Raw genomic sequence first — 19102 nt, 5'->3', positions numbered from 1 at the left:
AACCCGGACATGTGCCCTACCCAGAATCAAACCATGAGCCCCTGGTTCATAGGTCAATGCTTAAGCATTGAGCCACACTGGTCAGGCTAAGCTTATTATTGATAAACTAGAGGCCCAGTGCATGAAAATCATGCACTCGTGGGGGGGTCCCCTCAACCCAGCCTGTGCCCTCGGAGGATGTTCGACTGATGGGGAGTGGGCGTAAGCTGTCAGTTGGACATCCTTAGTGCTGCCACAAAGGTGGGAGAGACTCCTGCCACCACTGCTGCACTCGTCAGCCGTGAGTCCAGCTTCTGGCTGAGCGGCGCTCCCCCTGTGGGAGCACACTGACCTCCAGGGTGCAGCTCCTACATTGAGCTTCTGCCCTGTGGTGGTCAGTGCGTGTCATAGTGACCAGTTATTCCGGCATTCGGTCTATTTGCATATTATCCTTTTATTATATAGGATAGTTATCAGCAAACACTGATTACTAAGTATAGAAAGTAGATGAATATTTCTGCCTTTTATTTTACTCATTTCACCTTTTATTTTACTCATTTTATGTACACATCTTACCCCTTACTAACTGAAATTTCTGGAGGGGACAGACCTTATTAAACTTTTCAGTAAGGGTCCAAAGAAAAATTGGAAGTGAATCATCAAAAATTTGATAATATTTTATCTTATTTACTAATCATCAATTATATGTGTGTGTTTTTTAAAATCCTCACCTGAGGATATGTTTTCATTGATTTTTAGAGAGAGAGGAAGGGAGAGAGAGAAACATCGATGTGAGAGAGAAATATTGATTGGTGACCTCCTGTGCAGGCCAGAACTGGGAATTGAACCTGCAACTTAGGTATGTGCCCTTATGGGGAATTAAACCCACAACCTTTTGGTGTACAGTACAATGCTCCAACCAACCAGCCAGGTGACTGCAGCATCAACTATATGTTTGATATTTGAGACCTTTTACATATACACTTTCTTATCCAACAACACATCTGCAAAGTAGGCATTATTGTTCCTATTTTATAGATAATCACTAAACAAAATATTTATTTTCTCCCAATAATTCTGATGCACTTTTACCTGTACCAACTGGCAGTATTTCTATACCTTGGAATCTCATGACATTCTCTCTGGATCTCTCAGGACATACGAAATATTTCACCTTTTATTTTATTCATTTTATGTACACATCTTACCCCTTACTAATTGAAATTTTTGGAGGGGACAGACCTTATTAAACTCATTGTGTCCCAGACTGTGACTTCTACAGTAAAGACTGAACATCATAATGCACCCATATTTACTGCATGAGTCAATATACCAGCCAATAATTAACTCAGTTTTTTTTTATATATACACTGAGTGGCCAGATTATTATGACCACCTGATGTTTGTAGACAAATTAGCTATAGTTTCGTGCTGAAGTTGCTAGAGGGCCAGACCATTATAAATAGGGAAGCAGGTTGTTTACCGCGACAGTACGAGTGATATTTTTCTGAAGATATGGGTAAACAACGCGATTTAACAGCCTTTGAACGTGGGAGGCCCGGTGCACGAAATTCATGCACTGGGGGTGTGGGGGTCCCTCAGCCCAGCCTACCCCCTCTCACAGTCCAGGAGCCCTCAGTGGATGTCCTACTGATGGCTTGGAGCGGGCCTAAGCCACAGTCTGGCAGCAGAGGCTCAGAGCAGCTGCCCCCTGTGTGTGTGTGTGTGTGTGTGTGTGTGTGTGACCCGCTGGGGGCCTGCCCCCATCTGTGTCAGAGGCTTGGAGCAGGCACCCCGTGTGTGTGTGTTTGTGTCCACTGGGGGCCTGCCCCCAGCCACACCGTGGAGGCTTCAAGCAGACGCCCCTCTTTGTTGATCTCTCAGGCTCCTGGCCGCACCTGCGTGTTGTTCTCTCCCTTGAGCGGTGGCCAGGGTGGGCGGGAAGCTTGGCTTTCTCCATCGCTGGGGGCAACCCAAGCCTCCAGCTCCGTGGCCGCCACCATCTTTGTTGGGTTAATTTGCATACTCCCCCTGATTGGCTGGTAGGTGTAGCGGAGTGACACCAATTTGCATGTTTCTCTTTTATTAGTGTAGATACACTGAGTGGCCAGATTATTATGACCACCTGACGTTTGTAGGCAAATTAGCCATACACTGCATCATATGGGATATGGAAGCCGAAGGCCTGTTTGAACACCTTTGCTGTCTGCAGTTACCAAGATAAAACATCTCCAATTCGCACAGGAACACAAGGATTGAATAGTCAAGCATTGGAAAAAAGTCATGTGGTCTGATGAATCACGTTTCCAGTTGCATCATGCAGGTGGCAGAGTGAGAATTTGGCGGAAACAGCATGAAAGCATGCACCCCACATCATGAATACAACCCTTCAAGCTGGTGGGGGCAGTGTTATGGTTTGGGGCATGTTTTCCTGGCATGATTTGGGCCCTTTAATTCGTGTGGAACAATGTCTGAATAGCACAACATACCTAAGTATCGTTGCTGATCAAGTTCATCCTATCATGTTGATGGTGTATCCCAATGGAGATGGCATCTTCCAACAAGACAATGTGCCATGCCACAGTGCTCATATTGTGCAGGAGTGGTTTCAAGAACATGAGGGAGACTTTACTTGCTTAGGTGGCCCCCACAATCACCAGATCTCAATCCAATTGAGCATTTGTGGGACAAAGTTAAAAGGGCTATCAGGCAGCTGGTTTCACAACCATCAAATCTCACAGAACTGTACAGTGCTATTCATCAGGCATGGTGTCAGATTCCTCGCATCACCTTTCAACATCTCGTGGAGCCAATGCCAAGAAGAATCACCGCAGTATTGAAGGCAAAAGGTGGCCCAATGAAGTACTGATGGGGTGGTCATAATAATCGAGTGTCTCTCTCTCTCTCTCTCTCTCTCTCTCTCTCTCTCTCTATATATATATATATATATATATATATATATATATATATATATATATCCCACGTTCAAAGGCTGTTAAATCGCGTTGTTTACCCATACCTTCAGAAAAAAATCACTTATACTGTCGTAGTAAACAACCTGCTTCTCTATTTATAATGGTCTGGCCCTCTAGCAACTTCAGTGCGAAATTATAGCTAATTTGTCTACAAACATCAGGTGGTCATAATAATCTAGCCACTCAGTGTATATTTTTATTGACTTCAGAGAGGAAAGGAGAGGGAGAGTTAGATAGAAACATCAATGATGAGAATCATTCATCGGCTGCCTCCTGCACGCCCCCTACTGGGGATTTAGCCCGCAACCCATGCATGTGCCCTTGACCGGAATGGAACCCTGGACCTTCTGGTCCACAGGCGGGTGCTCTATCCACTTAGCCAAACCAGCTAGGGCAATTAACCGAGGTTTTAATGTGAGATGTTTTTTTGAAGAGGCAGGACTTTGGGTCTCATTTTATATTTTCCAATAAAATTCTAAAACATTTAAACCATTTTACAGAACTTGTGCTACTAAAAAATGTCCTTTGATAGGCTGATAATAAGTGTATTCAAATAAGTTCTAATATATGGAATTTAAAAATTTGTCTACAGATTATAATTATGTTACATAAGTGTTCTTATCAGTATATAAAAATTTTATTTTACTTACTTAGGATTTAGAACTTTCTAAATCACTCCCCACATATGGTCCATGCATTGTTCTCCTTTCTTGGTATCCTTATGTCATAGGTTCATGAGAATATTTCATTTGTCTCCTTGTCAAATTGAACAGATATAACTTTGCTTTGATCATGATTGATCTCATTGTCAAAAGCCCAATGCGGAACTTGTTTTACTGACTACCAAGGCTCTTTGTTCTGTTTTTGTGATTGAATATGGAGGGTAGAACAGTTTCGTTTCTTATGATGCTGCTGAGTTCTTATTTTTCTTCTGAAGAGCAGTTTGGGAGTGAAACCATGTTTATGACATTTTGTTTTATTGGTTTGCTTGTTTTATTGGTAAATCTAGAGTATATTTTATGACATTTTAAAGCTAAATGAACACCAACATTGAGCATCAAGTTGTTATAGTCTCAATGATCAATTTTAGTGTTTTTCCCCTGCTCTGAGAATGTTTTGAGATTGTAGAAGGAAATACTTTATTCCACAACCCCAAGTAATATGCAAGCCAGGCTGTGAAGCACATCTTCTCCCAACATTATATCCTCAGCAGCTACATAGTGTCTGGCGTGTGTTTGTGCTTAAATAGAAGACAATTTTCCCTTCCACATTTATCCTCCTTCTTCTTCTTTGTAATCCTCACCCGAGGGTATTTTTTTTTTATTGAGAGGAAGAGAGAAAGATGAGAGAGAAAGAGAGAGAGAGAGAGAGAGAGAGAGAGAGAGAGAAAGAGAAACATTGATGTGCGAGAGAAACACCCATCCATTGCCTCCTGAACATGCCCCAAATAGGGAATGAACCTGCAACCTAGGTATGTACCCTGATGGGGAATTGAACCCACCTTTTTAGTGTACTAGACGATGCTCCAACTAACTGAACATCTTTTTAACTTCTCAACTTAAAGGTCTCCAAACATCTCTGAGCTTATCAGGTGTCACATGAAAAATACAATTATTGCTACCAGTAGCTATTATTACAGATCAGAGGGTCTCTGTCCTCCCATGAAACTTCCTAAGACACTGATACCACATAGGCCCCTTTGCAATTATGATGTTGCCCCCCCAATGGTCAGGAGATAACTCTTAATTCTTGTTGGTAGCTAATTTTGGAGGTGCCTCTAAGGTTGGATATCAGACAGTGATACTGCCTGGACATTTTTAAAGTATTCAGTAGAAGTAGTACAAAATGTTCTTTTATTTGTTTAGTCATTCACGAGATAAATATGGAACATCTACCATATGCCAGTCCCTGTGTTGGAGAAAAAAGATAGAGACACGCTATCTGTCCTCAAGAAGCTTACAGTGTGATAAGGCAGGGGAAACACAACAGACTACGCTGTACTGAACGCTACCTTAGAGGAATGCACCACGTATGCTGGGAGAGAAGGGAGTGAAAATGTTGCCTGGGGGTGGGTGGGGGAAGCCTGTTTATATTGTTGGTGTGCATACTCTTTCATCACTGGAAGCCCCGAGGACAATTTTTACACATACTCATTTGGCAAGATAATATTTGTGAAATATTTTAGTGTCCTCCGATCATAAGGGAAACGATTCATATGGCATAGCAGGGCATGAAGCACCAGTCTAACACGGGGTTAATACTTTCAAAGCAGTCACAGTCGTCACTGTGAAATGACCTAGAAAGATCCTAATTACCTTGTGACAAGGGATGTAAAAGGAAACTTGCTAGACAAACAACTGTTTCATCGGAACAAGAATATTTTCCCCTAATTCGCTAGCGTTAAGGAAATCCTTTCTTCCTCCCCTCCTTTTTGTCCCTCCTCCTCCCTCCTCCTTCCCCTTACCTTCAAGTATTTTTTTTTTGAACACTTGCCATGTGTTAGACCCTGCACTAGGTGCTGAGCATACAAAGATGGCTAAAACAGTCTAGCAGGGGAGACAAATAAATCAGTTCTGTTTACTCGGATGCAGGCTCTAATAAAAGTGTGTACAATGCTGGGGACAGTTCAAGAAACAGTAATTATATCTGCCTCAGGGGAACCCAGCAAGGCTTCCAAGTGGGGTGATATTTGAATAGGGTAGTGACAGGCACACATTGTTTTGTACATAAAGTCTTATTTGTGCCCTAATTAATGTCTGGACAATTGTAGCGATCTATGCAGTTGAGTCTTCATAAAAATAATGTCCACATTATAAATTCAAATTATAATCCTGAAATCCATACATTTAATAGAAATCTATTTCATGCATGTTCTTCTGAAGCATTGTTTAAAATGAAAACTAGATTGGCTGAGACACTTTGAAAATAAGTTCGATGAGATTTGGACTAACATGCTTTGTGCTCAATGTTCTTTGGAGTATTAAGGGTCAATAAGTGTCTTTGAAATACAATTCTAATTGAAGTGCAATTCTAGTAGAAGGGTGCTTTCCACAGCAATCACATACATTTAAGCAATCTGTTCAAGTACAGCTCCAAGAGGCACTATTAAGAAATAAAGACTGTATTATAAATTTTCTCCTGTGAGTTGGGCAGTATGATAATCTGATAGTTTCTCAGATGATCTCTTATTTGGCTCCTCTCTATGTTTATATATGTATGTATATATGAATGTATATATAAACACACATATACATATATGTGTATATGAATACATTTATGCGTATACATGTGCAAGTACATATACTTATATCTACATATATGTATGTGTGTATGCAATTTTGTATATATTTTAAAATTTTTAATTGGAGTGACATTGGTTAATAAGATCATATGGGTCAAGTGTATATTTCTATGAAACATGATCTGTGTATTGCATTGTGTGCCCACCACTCAAAGTCAAATCATCTTTGTCACCATATATTTGGCCCCCTTTACCCTTTACTTCCTCCCTTTTCTCCAGTACCATCATACTGTTCTCTGGGTTTATGAATATTTATTTGTTTTTCTTATTTGTCCATTTGTTACTTTTAATTTCATATCCCACGTCTGAGTGAAATAATATGGTTCTTAACGTTTTCTGGCTTTTTTCATTTACCATGATATTCTCAAGATCCATTCATGTCACAAATGACAGTATTTCATCTTTTCTGTGGCCGAATAGTATTCTATTGTATATGTGAACCACATCCTTTTTTATCCAAACATCTATCAAAGGACACTTTGGTTGTTTCCATGTCTTGGCCACCATGAATAATGCTGCAATGAACATAGAGGTGCATGTATCTTTGCGAATAAATATTTCAAAAAATGTTGGTAGATAGCCAGAAGAGAGGCTTCTTATTATTTGTGGAATCTCCTTACTCTTTTCTTCAGTGGCTGTACCATTTTACATTCCTACCAGCAGTGAATGAGGGTTCCTTTTTCTCTACAACCTCTCCAACACTTGTTATTACTTGTCTTGTTGACAGTAACCATTCTAACAAGTGTGAGGTAATATCTCATTGTGGTTTTGATTTGCATTTCCCCAGTAGCTAGTGGAGTTGAGCATCTTTTCATATCTCTGTTGGCCATTTGTATGACTTCTTGGGAGAAGTATCTGTTCAGGTCCTTGGCCCATTTTTTAATTGGATGGTGAGTTTGTGTTGAGTTTTATTGAGTTCTTTATGTATTTTGGAATATTAACCCCTTGTTGGAGCTTTTCTCCTACTTGGTTGGTTGCCTTTTTTTTTTTTTACTTTTTAAAATTTATTTATTTATTATTTTTTAAATTTCTTTATTGATTAAGGTATTACATATGTGTCTTTATCCCCCCATTACCCCTCCAACCCCCTGCTGAGCAGGGGCCTTTTTGTTTTGTTGGTGGGTTTGTTTGTTTTTTACTGTGCAGAAGATTATTAGTTTGATATAGTCTCATTCATTTATTTTTGCCTATACTTCCTTGCTGCTGGGGTCAAATTCATAAAATGTTCTCAATAGCCAAATTCCAGAAGTACAGTACTGATGTTTTCTTCTATGTAATTTGTTGTTTCAGATCTTTGATCCATTTTGAATTAATTTTTGTACATGAGAACAAACTGTAGTCTAGCTTCATTCTTTTACATGTGACTTTCCAATTTTCCCAGCACCATTTATTGATGAGGTATTCTTTTCTCCATTGTGTGTTTTGGCTCCTTTGTCAAAAATTATTTGCCCATATACCTATGGGTTTATTTCTGGGCTCTCAATTCTGTTTCATGGTCTCTGTGTGTGTTTTTCTGCTAATACCATGCTGTTTTGATTATTGTCACTTTGTAGTATAATTTGAAGTCAGGTGAGACACCCCATCTTTATTCTGTTTTTTCAGGATTGCTTTGGCTCTGGCTGGTTGTCTCACTTGGTTGGACCATCAACCCATACACCAAAGGCTACCAGTTTGATTCCAGGTCAGGGTACATACATAGGTTGTGGGATCAATCCCCAGTCAGGGCAAGTATGGGAAGCAGCTGATTGATGTTTCTCTTTCACATCAATGTTTCTCTCTCTTGCTCCCTCTCCCCCTCCCTTCTTCTCTCTAAACATATACTCATATTAGGATTAAAATAATAATAATAATGATAATAATAATAATAATAATAATAATACATCATGGTCAAGTGGGGTTCATTCCAGGGTCACAAGGATGGTTCAATGTAATATACCACATTAACAAAATAAAAGATAAAAATCATGTAAAAAGCAATTGATAAGATATAACATCTATTTATGATTAAAATACTCAATAAAATAGGTATAGAAAGAACATAATAAAGGCTATATATGACAAACCTTCAGCTAATATCATACTTAATGGCAAAAATGGAAAGTTTTTTCCTCTAAGATTGGGAACAAGACAAGGATGTCTGCTCTCACCACTCTTATTCAACATAGTACTAGAAGTCATAGCCAATTAGGCAGTTAGACAAGAGAAAAAAATTGTGTATATTTTTGATACTTTACAAACTTATATGTAGTAGATATATGTAAATATGGAAATGTATACTTAAGTGTGCAACTCATTTAGCTATCACAAAGTGAACACACTATGTGATAAACATGCAGACAAGAAGTAGAACATTACAATAATATTATTGTAAAGTTCTCCTTATGCCCCTTTATAGTTATTACCCCCATGAACTTAGCAACTATTCTGATTTTGAATAGTACTGATTAGTTTTGCATGTATGAGAGGTTAAATTAGTTCTAGCTATGTCTTTGATGCATTGCTCTAAAGTTTGCAATGTGCATACTAAACTTTATCTCAGCCTGCATTTAAATAACATATCATTTTACTATATTAAAAACTTACAACAGCTTGCTTTATGATTTCTTCTGTCCCTTATGTGGTTATCATTATAATTTTTATGTATATGTGTTAGAATTTTTATGTATATGTGTTTCAAACTCCCAAATACACTATTATTACTTCTCTTTAAACAATTATTTTTAAATAAATGTAAAAATGACAAAATAAATATCTATTTGTAAAGATTCAAATTTCTATTTTGTATTATTTTTCTTCAGGTTTAAGGATCTCCTTTAGTATTTTATATATATATATATATTTTTTTTTTATTGATTTTTTACAGAGAGGAAGGAAGAAGGATAGGGAGTTAGAAACATGGATGAGAGAGAAGCATCAATCAGCTGCCTCCTGCACACCCCCCACTGGGTATGTGCCCGCAACCAAGGTACATGCCCTTGACCAGAATTGAACCTGGGACCCTGCAGTCCTCAGGCCGACGCTCTATCCACTGAGCCAAACCGGTCATGGCTCCTTTAGTATTTTTATCATGGTGTAGGTATGCTGATAATTAATCCTTTCAGCTTTTGATTGAAATTGTATTATTTTGCCCTTATTTTTAGATGAGAATTTTTGCTGGGTATAGAATTCTAAGTTAATAGTTTTAAAAACGTTTTTATAGCACTTTAAAAATTGACTAGTGGCTTCTATTATTCCTTAATCAAAGTCAATATTGATTCTTCTCTTTGTTCCTCTTTGTACTGTTAATTTTTTCTCCTCAAGTTTTTTTTAAAAAATTTGTTCTTGTTATTGAAATTGAGCAATTTGATTATTATATGCCTTGCTATGGTTTTATTATTATTATTATTATTTATCTCTTTTAGAATTTACCTCTTGAATCTGTGGATTAATATGTCATCAAGTCTGGAAATATTTTGGCCATTATCTCTTTAAACATTTTTCTGCCTCTATCCTAAACACCAATTATATGTATGTTAGATCACTGGACATTGTCCCATAGGTTACAGCAGCTTTGTTCATTTTCTTTAATATGTATGTATGAGTGTGTGCTTCATTTTGGATAGTTTCTATGCTTGAAATCAAATGTACTGATATTCTCAAATATCTGATTTTCTGTCAAGATCATCCAGTGATTTTTTTATTTTAATTATTGTCATTTTTACTTCAGCATTTCCATTTGGTCTTCTTTAAGTAATTTTTTCTAATTGTACTACTGCTGTCCTTTAAATCATTAGTCATGCTTATAAAAGCTGTTTTAAAGCCTTATCTATTAATGTCTTCATCTCTATCATTTCTATGTTTATTTCTTTTAAATTGATATTTTTCATTACTACTTGGCATATCTAGTAATTTTTGGTTAGGTAGTTAACATTGTGATGATTTTGTTGTCTTCCTTTAAAAAAATGTCTCAATTTGTTCCAAAATAATTTCCTTTCAGATTATAGTCATCTTTTTGAATCTTGCTTTATAAACTTTCTTAGTGCAGGTTTTGAGATGCCCTTACTCTAAAGCTAGCTTAGCCATACTATTAAACAGTAAACTTCAGGGTCTCTACTAAATGCCCCAGATGATCAATAAACTATCCTCACACAGACATGTCATAGAAATGTCTCCCAACTCTGTGTGAGCTGTGATAATTATGCAATTTAGTTTTCTAGTAGCTATTTTTTTTCTATTAATTGTTCTTTACTCTGATTTGCCTAGGCATACAAAACTCAGAATTAAGGTAATGACTCAAGGGGATTTCCATACAAATTTCTTGAGGGTTGTTTTATTTTTCTCCATATATTTCTCTTATTCTGTACTCTTCCTCACAAATACTAGCTACTTCTGACTCCTTTAACTCCAATCTCTGTGTCTCTGCTTAGTGATACTACCATGTTCAAGTTGGGTTCCCCTCCTCTAAATAAGGATCTGGAAAGTCCTTATAGATAGAAATAGAAGTTAAACCTAGGGCTCACATTTTCTTAGCAAACACAGTGTAAGCTATTGGTTGCCCAATATACAAATTAAGTTGTTACATATTATTTCAGTTTTTTTAGGTTTTATTTATTTATTTATTTATTTATTTATTTATTTATTTATTGTGGCAGGGCTGGCCCAATAGCTGCTATGCATCATTTTTTTTTAATTCTAAAAATGAAATGCAGTTAGATATTGTCCAAAAATATAGTATATACTGTAATATTCCACTTAAGAGTTAATTGCCTTTTCATTTTTGCTTCAAACGTAACACTGTCACTTGAATTTAGAATCACAGACTTCACTGAATTAGTTACTATTGAAAAAAATACATCCTATGGAATTCTTTTTTATTAAAGTCTTATTTCACTTTTCTGCTGACAACTCACTATTTTTGTTTAAAATACTACCTATAATTAAATTACAAGCACTTGTATTTTACAACTTTCTATCATACCTAGGATTGGGAATTTGGGATTTGACATGTGATATAAAATCAGTACATACAATTTGCTTATTTATAGGTTGTGATATGAGGGAATCTGAAACGTTTTATCAAAATGAAGTTTAAAATTTTTCTTAAAATAAATTTTTTATTTTCTATTTTATTTACTACTTGTTATTTATTTATTTTGTATTTATTATTTTACAAACATCAATCATACATTAAGCATACCTTGGTGGATGACATTTTTTACTTAATATTATGTTTATGAGATGTATCCATATTTTTTAGTGTAGTAGAAAAATGTTCAGTCATGACTTTACAGTAGTCAATTATGTACGTATATCACAATTCTTTTACTTTGGTACTTTTGATGGGCTGCCTATATACTTTTTATAATCAGAAAAGGAAAGAGAACTAACATTTACTGAACAATGTACCAAGTGATTTCTTCACAATATGGCCAACACTGATGTAGCACTGCTAAGTTCCAGATACTGTTCTAAGTGCCTACATACAGTAAGTCACTTAGTAATCACAACCACCTTATAAAATAAGTGCTGTTATTACCATCATTCCAAGTTGCAGATGGAGATATTGAGGCATGAATAAATGCTGGGCTAAGGATACATTAAAATTGCATGAACTGGGATCAAATGTAAGTATTTTTGTTTTAGAAGAACATGATCTTAAAAAGTATGCCTTACTGCCTCTGCATGAACAAGCCATTACATTAAAGCTCCTCAAATTGTTACTGCTGCTGGATGCTATGTCCATTTTGCAGTTCAGCAGACATACACATAGAGAGTTAGTTTCTCCCGTGGACAAGGGTCAGGTCTGTCATTCTAATGTCTGTTTTCTACTTTTATATCCTTTACCTCCAAGACTTTATTTTCATTTCAACTGTTTATTTTAAAATAATTCTAGATTCATAGGGAGTTTCAAAGATAGAACAGAGAAGTCCCATGTACTCCTTGCCCAGTCTCCTCAATGGTAACATCTTGTTTAACTAAAGATCACACTTAAAACTAGAAAATTGACATCGGTGCAGTCCACAAACCATCCCTGATTTTGTAATAACTTCTAATATGCCAAAAATTATGACACAGAAGAGTGAGACAATTTGTTCTCTTTTCTGTAGTCAAGGCAAAATATTCTACTACAGTATAACCCTTTTACATACTAAAATCTCAATTCCATAAGAGGAGATAAGTTATATTGTGGATCTGTAAGAATGAAGACTTAAGTTTTCTTCAATGCATGAAAACAGTATCCATGTGAGAAATTATAGAACAGGATACCAGGTTCTGAAATATATTACAAGAGTATTGCTTGTCCAGTATCCCTCAGAAAATTGATGACTGGCCTCTTTTAAAAAGTTTTCCATTCAGTCTATGGTAGAATTGCTTACTCTGTAGCATTACAACTCTAAAAATCTTTTCATGGAATTCACTAGACGCCTAGATTCATTGCTCAGGAATGAGTGCGAAACCACTTAGACCTGCATTTGCTCTTGTTAAGCCATAAAGCAGTCTCACCTCAGGTACTCTGATAGCTGCAGCTGCATGAGAATGAGAATTGTGATGTGTTCACAAAAGTAAATCTCTGTAGCTCTTCCCACGGTGGAAGACTGAGACCAGTCCCATATTCCTTTCAAATTTGAAAACCAAATTCTTGCCTCTATTTATCCAGTGCCTGAGATGTTCTGCCCAGTCCATCCACTTTTTTTTATTTATTACATTGATAGAGCATCTTTCTTCCAAAGCAACATCTTTGTCAGAGCTGGCTTCTGGAAAAATAATTGATCACAGGATGTTGGGGAGCCCACAGGGTAAGCAGGATTTCAGACACAAAAACACAGAAGTGGTCCCCAGAATCTTTACTGTGGAGATGCTTGCTCCCCCTTTTTTAAAGGATAATTACTTTAGAATCTTGGAAGAGATGAAATTCTCTATTTTAACATATCTGCAGCCCTAAACAATGATGTCTTCACTACTACCTTGTCATAATCCGATAACGAATTAAAGGAGAATAAGTTTCATTTTTGCCAATTTAAATGAGATGTGAGAAAAAAAATAGACGTCTCTGGGTCATGGGAATTGGGTGTGGCAGATTTGCAGACTTTTTGATATGCAGATATATCTTTGTCTTTCCTAGCTGGGTCATACCTCCAAAAGTTTCCTAATACACTCCAGAAAACATCAGGCAGAGTTCCAAACTTTGAAAACATATTGCAGATTATTTTTGTGTTTGGAACCACAGGCCCCCTGACCCATATGATGTTTGGTGGCATAAGCATAGAGCTGCAGACATTCCCATCTCTCCACTTGTGGCTTTACAACACATTACCACATTTCTTCATAGTGGATAACAGAGCATTTGAAAACATTGCCAGAGAGGTTGGAGGCACAATTACAGAAATATCATAGGTGAAAGCATGACGCCCAGAGTAAGGAAACCTGACCTCTAGCCCAGGTCCGTCATTACTTGCTGTGTGACTTTGGACAATTCATATGCTATCTCTGGGCCTTGGTTTCCTCATCCATTTATAAACTGGAGCTCCTAGGTGATTTCTTAGGCCATTTCTTCATCCGGCCTCTGGGAAACTCAAATTATATTCTTGGAAGTCCTGGTAAAGAATCGAACTTGTGACAAAATTTTCATATTTTATTTGTAAGTAAAATACAATTCAATTTAGTCAATGTTCAAATATATTTGTTGGCTATAAAGGGTGTCCCAAAAATGTATATACACATTGAATAATTATTAATTCCAATGGGTTAAATCTGAAAAGAAAGAAACATCGATTGAGCTATCAGCTGTTAAGCATGTATACATTTTTTTGGGGGACACCCTATATAAACCATCACCATGGTTTCCTGGTTTATTCTGGTGCCTTTTGTTTTACACTGTCTTTGCAAAGATGTTGAGATAGTGAAGAGTCTTGGAAGACAGAGATAATGTTTCCTTCCAGGGCAAAGGGCAGTTTTGCTTATTACCTTAGAAGATAGAGCTAGTATCTCGCCCTGAAGTAAGCACAGGCAAACCTTCTGTCCAGTGCAATGGAGACAACGCTCCCCCGCTCCCTGGAGAAGGGAGGGCACTTTTCATGCTCATTTTAAAAGATTTGAGTTCTCCAAGCTCAGGATCACTCTCCTGCGGTGCAATCCACTGTATTAATTTAAATGTGCAGGTAGCATTCGGCCCTCTTGCTGTCACACTATGGCAACTGGGGCTTGGAGAACAATGCAAAATTTGCTGATACTCTGGCTTTTGATATTGGTGTGAGCAATAAACTGTCCTTTGTCTCATGTCTTCTAACAGCATAGGTGAAATTGTGGCAGGTAACTTGGTAGTTTGCCTGTAGGTAAAATCTAGATCCTGTAAAGTTCTTAATAGTAGCTAATGGAGATGTGGGAACAAGAGTTTTTGCTGTTGGTTTTTTCTTAGGATGGCAAATACTAAAGCTTTTACAGATAAACTCATTCAGTTCACTTGAGACAAACAGCATGGAGAGTCATGTGGAAGAGAACAGAGCTCCCAGCTGACTGCCAGCACCAACACCAGACATGTGAGTGACCGTCTCAGATGCTCCAGCCCAGACAGCGCCCAGATAACTGTAGCCCCAGCCCACATCACGTGAAATAGAACTGATTAGCTGAACTGATTCAGTCAACCCACAGAGTTGTTACGTATCATAAGATGGTTATAATTTTAGGCAACAAAATATTGGGGGTGGTTTGTAACAGAACAGTAAATAATAGAAATAATATATCTCTTCACAATCTTTTTAACAGTCAAATTTTGGGGCAGTTAGTTAAACAGAAAGCAAATCTTCATTTGGAAATTAATGAAATATATAATGCACGAAGAAAAAAATATTGAATTGGCAATATCTATATATATAAAAAGAGGAAATATGCAAATTAGGCCAGGACGCCGTAACGGGTCACGACCAGACAGGAGGAGGTTGTGCATGCAGGTGAGGCCCGGAGTGGAGACAGAGACAGAGACAGGGGGGCCGGCAAGCTGCTGTGCCTGGCTGGGGCCGGCCGCCCGGAGCCGGAGCGGACATGGACAGGGACAGAGGGGCCGGTCCGCAGCCTCCGTGGCCTAGCGTAGGCCCGGAGAGGAGACAGTGGGCCCGCCTCCCTTGGAATCTGTGCGGCTCCCTCCCGGCTCCTGTGGGCACGGGCGGCTCACTTCTGCCTCCCGAGGAAGCCACACGGCTCCCGCAGAAGCAGCATGGCTCCCAGCGGTGCGCTGCAGTTTCCACTGGCTCCCGCAGAAGCGGCGGGTGGCCTACTGCATGCGATATCGCGCGATGGGCTACTAGTTTATAACATAACTAGTAGCCCGGTGCACAAAATTCGTGCACTGGGGTGGGGGGGTGGGAAGGGGCCCCTCAGTCTGGCCTTCACCCTCTCCAATCTGAGACCCCTCAGGGAATGTCCAACTACCTGTTTGTGCCCACAATTTTAACAGATAACAGCTCCATTGTTGTTTCTTTCTTATGCTTAAAACCAATGGAATTAGTAGGTATTCAAAGTGTGTATACATTTTGGGGGGACACCCTGTATATCTCTAGTCAGCGGTGAAAGAAACCAACAGCAGATTTGGAACCCCCAGACAGGGCACCTCGCTCACTCCCCACATGTCTCCCCACTTCACTTTCCACCTTCGTGGGCAGCAGGAGAATCAACGTTTTCTCTCATTAATTCAGAAAAGCACGTCCTGTCACCCGCTGCCCGGCAGGAGTGAGCTAGACACCAAGCAAGTGAGGCTCAGTCAGGGCAGCCTTCACTCATGGGTGCTGGCACCCAAAGTGCACATTCCTTCTCTACAGTCGCCCCGACTATCCCACTGTTACACTGAGAGGACGGAATTCCTCTCTGCCTCTGGGTTCTTGATCTTGAACACTGACCAAAGGCACCTCAGCGAGGGCCGCCCGTGCCCACCAGGTGTGTCTGTCTGCACCTGCTCCTGCCTCAGCACCTGCATTAACCCCCCAGAGGTGATCTCATAGCTGCACTGGCCTCCATGGGAACAGGGCATCACCACTCCACCCTCTCACTGTCATCTCACAGGCGCCCACTCTCAGCACCCAGAACACCCAGACACTCTCCAAAGGACGTGAGCGCATCAGAGGGGATGTGTGTACATCCTGAGGGGGTGTTAGGCATGCCAGGTTGATGGAAGTGCAGTGGAGAGGCAGGGGGAACTTGTGCACACCTTGGTTTGCAACTGTTGCAGGCGCGGGAGGGTGACAGTGTGCTGGGGGATGTTCGCATGCCAGGGGGGATGTGCACACCGGAGGCCTGTGTCTTTGCAGATCCGCAAACCCTCGTGGTGCGGCCAGGAGGACGTCAGTCTGGCCCGCCATAGTGGCTGTCCCTGCAATCCTGCACCTTCTGGGCCAGGAGGCGGATCTTGTGCAGCCACTCCTGGGTGCTGATGGCCTGCAGGCGCTACTTCAGCTCAGCCTGCAGGTTCTGCTTGGCGCGCTCACAGCTGTTACCACCGCCATGTGGGGAGTACAGGCCGCCCTCCGCTGGCCTGCCTCCCCTGTCCAGAGGCTCTCTGCACTGCTTTCCTGCCCAGAGTGACTGGGGCTGGGCGGAAGCCAGGTGTCCTGCCCTGCCCAACCCCGGCCGATCCGCCCCTGTGCGAGCTGCCGCCCCCCGCCGAGAAGGGTCATGGATCCGGGTCCTGGGATCACGGACAGTCTCAAGCGCTGCCCCCCACCCAGCAGGGTCACAGATCCATGTCTTGGTCCCGTGGGCAGCCTCAAGTACTGCCCCCCGCCCGGCAGGGTCACAGATCGGGGTCCCGGACTGCGGACAGCCTCAAGCACTGCCCCCCGCCCAGCAGGGTCACAGATCCGTCCCGGACCGCGGACAGCCTTTCCTGCTGCTGCCTGCCTTCAGTATGCAAATTAGCCGCCATCTTGTTGCTTCAGGGTGGGGGTCCCCACTGGGGTTCCTGGCCAGTCTGGGTGAGGGGATGATGGCTGTTTTCAGGCTGGCGGGCAGGCGGGCAACTGAGGCTCCCTTTTTTTATTTTATTTTTTATTCTGGGATTTATTTACTTTCTATGGCTGTCACTGGAGCTGAGAGCCGGTTTTAGCTCTGAGGCTCAGCTCCAGCTATGAGACCTCCGTTGCTGAAAGCAGGGATCTGGGTTTGTTTGGGTTCTATAATTGTAACACTGTTGCGATCCTGCTGGCTGAAGCCCGGCTGGCTGAAAGCAGGTTTCTGGGGAATGTTTACCTTCTATATTTGCAACAATGTTTCTTAGAGTTGCAGCTCAGAGGCCGACAGCAGCAGGCGGGGAACCTTGGCTTCCTCCGTCACTGGAGCAAGCAAGCCTCCTGTTCGCTTCAGGTGCCTGGCTGCCGGCCGCCATCTTGGTTGGCAGTTAATTTGCATATCTCCCTGATTAGCCAATGGGAAGCGTTCGGGGGCCACGGTCAATTTGCATCTTTCTCTTTTATTAGATAGGATTGAATATCCAGGCACACATTTTGGGGTGTCTTTTGATGTTACTTGATGCTACCAGCGTGATCTTCCTAAAAGTTTAATTTTTTAATTTTTTATTGATTTCAGGAAGGAAGGGAGAGGTAGAAGCATTAATGATGAGAGAGAATCATTGATCGGCTGCCTCCTGCACACCCCCCACAGAGGATGGTGCCTGCAACCCAGGCATGTGCCCTGACTGGGAATCGAATCATGACCTCCTGGTTCATAGGTTGACGCTCAACCACTGAACTACACAGGCAGGGCCTAAAAGTTGTTTTTGAACAATGACTTCAATGTTGTATTGTTGGCTATAGAATCAATAAATTCATTCATTCATTCATTCATTCATTCAATTATGCTCTATTAAATAAGCATGAAAGTTGTTTGTGACCTTAGTTGAATCTAGTTGTCCAGTGTCCCTTCATGATCTTCCTCTTCCCCCAGAGTATTTTTTGGTATTGTTTACCCTGAACTAGCTTCTGTTTTCCACATTTGGCATGCATTTCCTCTATGAATTTTCCTAGGCTTTATTGCTCTCCTCCCTTCTCACTCTATTCTTCTATGTAATTGTCTTCATCCTGCAAAGTTCAGGTCAAATACTGACTCCTTGGTTAAGATTTTTCTACACCACTATTCAGAACAAATGACCCAACTATTCTTAAATCTGCCGTCTTTTTTTTTTTTTTTTAGATATACCCACCAACCAGAAGCATCATATTATGTATTAAATCACATATGGTGTGTCTCTTAATCCACAAAACAAACAAGAACAAAACACAAAAGCTAGAGCCAGTTTTACTATTTCCATTTCACAGGTAAGAAAACTGAGACCCAGGGGGCTTATGTAATTTCTCAGGGTTACGGAATTGTTCAATTGCAGAGCTAGAATTCAAGCTTATCTGACTCAATTGGCTGAAATCTTAAATGCCAAATTATGTAATCTTTTCCTGTCGAGCACATTTGTGTGTACCTTCCATAGTCATGAAATATCTGTCCCCACTAGATTTTAAGCTGAGAGAGAGCTCCACAATCTCTGCACTGATCAGGATGCTTACTACTTCTTTGCTAATTGATTTGTTAAATTGATATAGTTTAATTCAGGTTAGTAAAGTATACCATTTTCAAGAACGTTCTCTAACTAAAGTTTGCGATATCAATGGGGAGAGAGAAGAAAATTTACATCCAATGTTTCCTGCCTTAAAATGAAATAAAATAAAAATAAAACTAGAAAGGGAAGACAGATGTACTACCACCCCACCAGCATAGATGGAGTTAAAAAATGTGTTTACCAATTCTCCTTTTCTAGTTAATCACTCTCTGTGCACATCACTCACACATTTCCTGTTCCTCCCAGGTTAATGGGACTAATGTTCCCAAAGTTGAT

Source organism: Myotis lucifugus, unplaced genomic scaffold, assembly GCF_000147115.1.
Source record: "Myotis lucifugus unplaced genomic scaffold, Myoluc2.0 scaffold_63, whole genome shotgun sequence".
NCBI classification, from domain to species: domain Eukaryota; kingdom Metazoa; phylum Chordata; class Mammalia; order Chiroptera; family Vespertilionidae; genus Myotis; species Myotis lucifugus.
Note: the sequence above shows the minus strand (reverse complement) of the source record.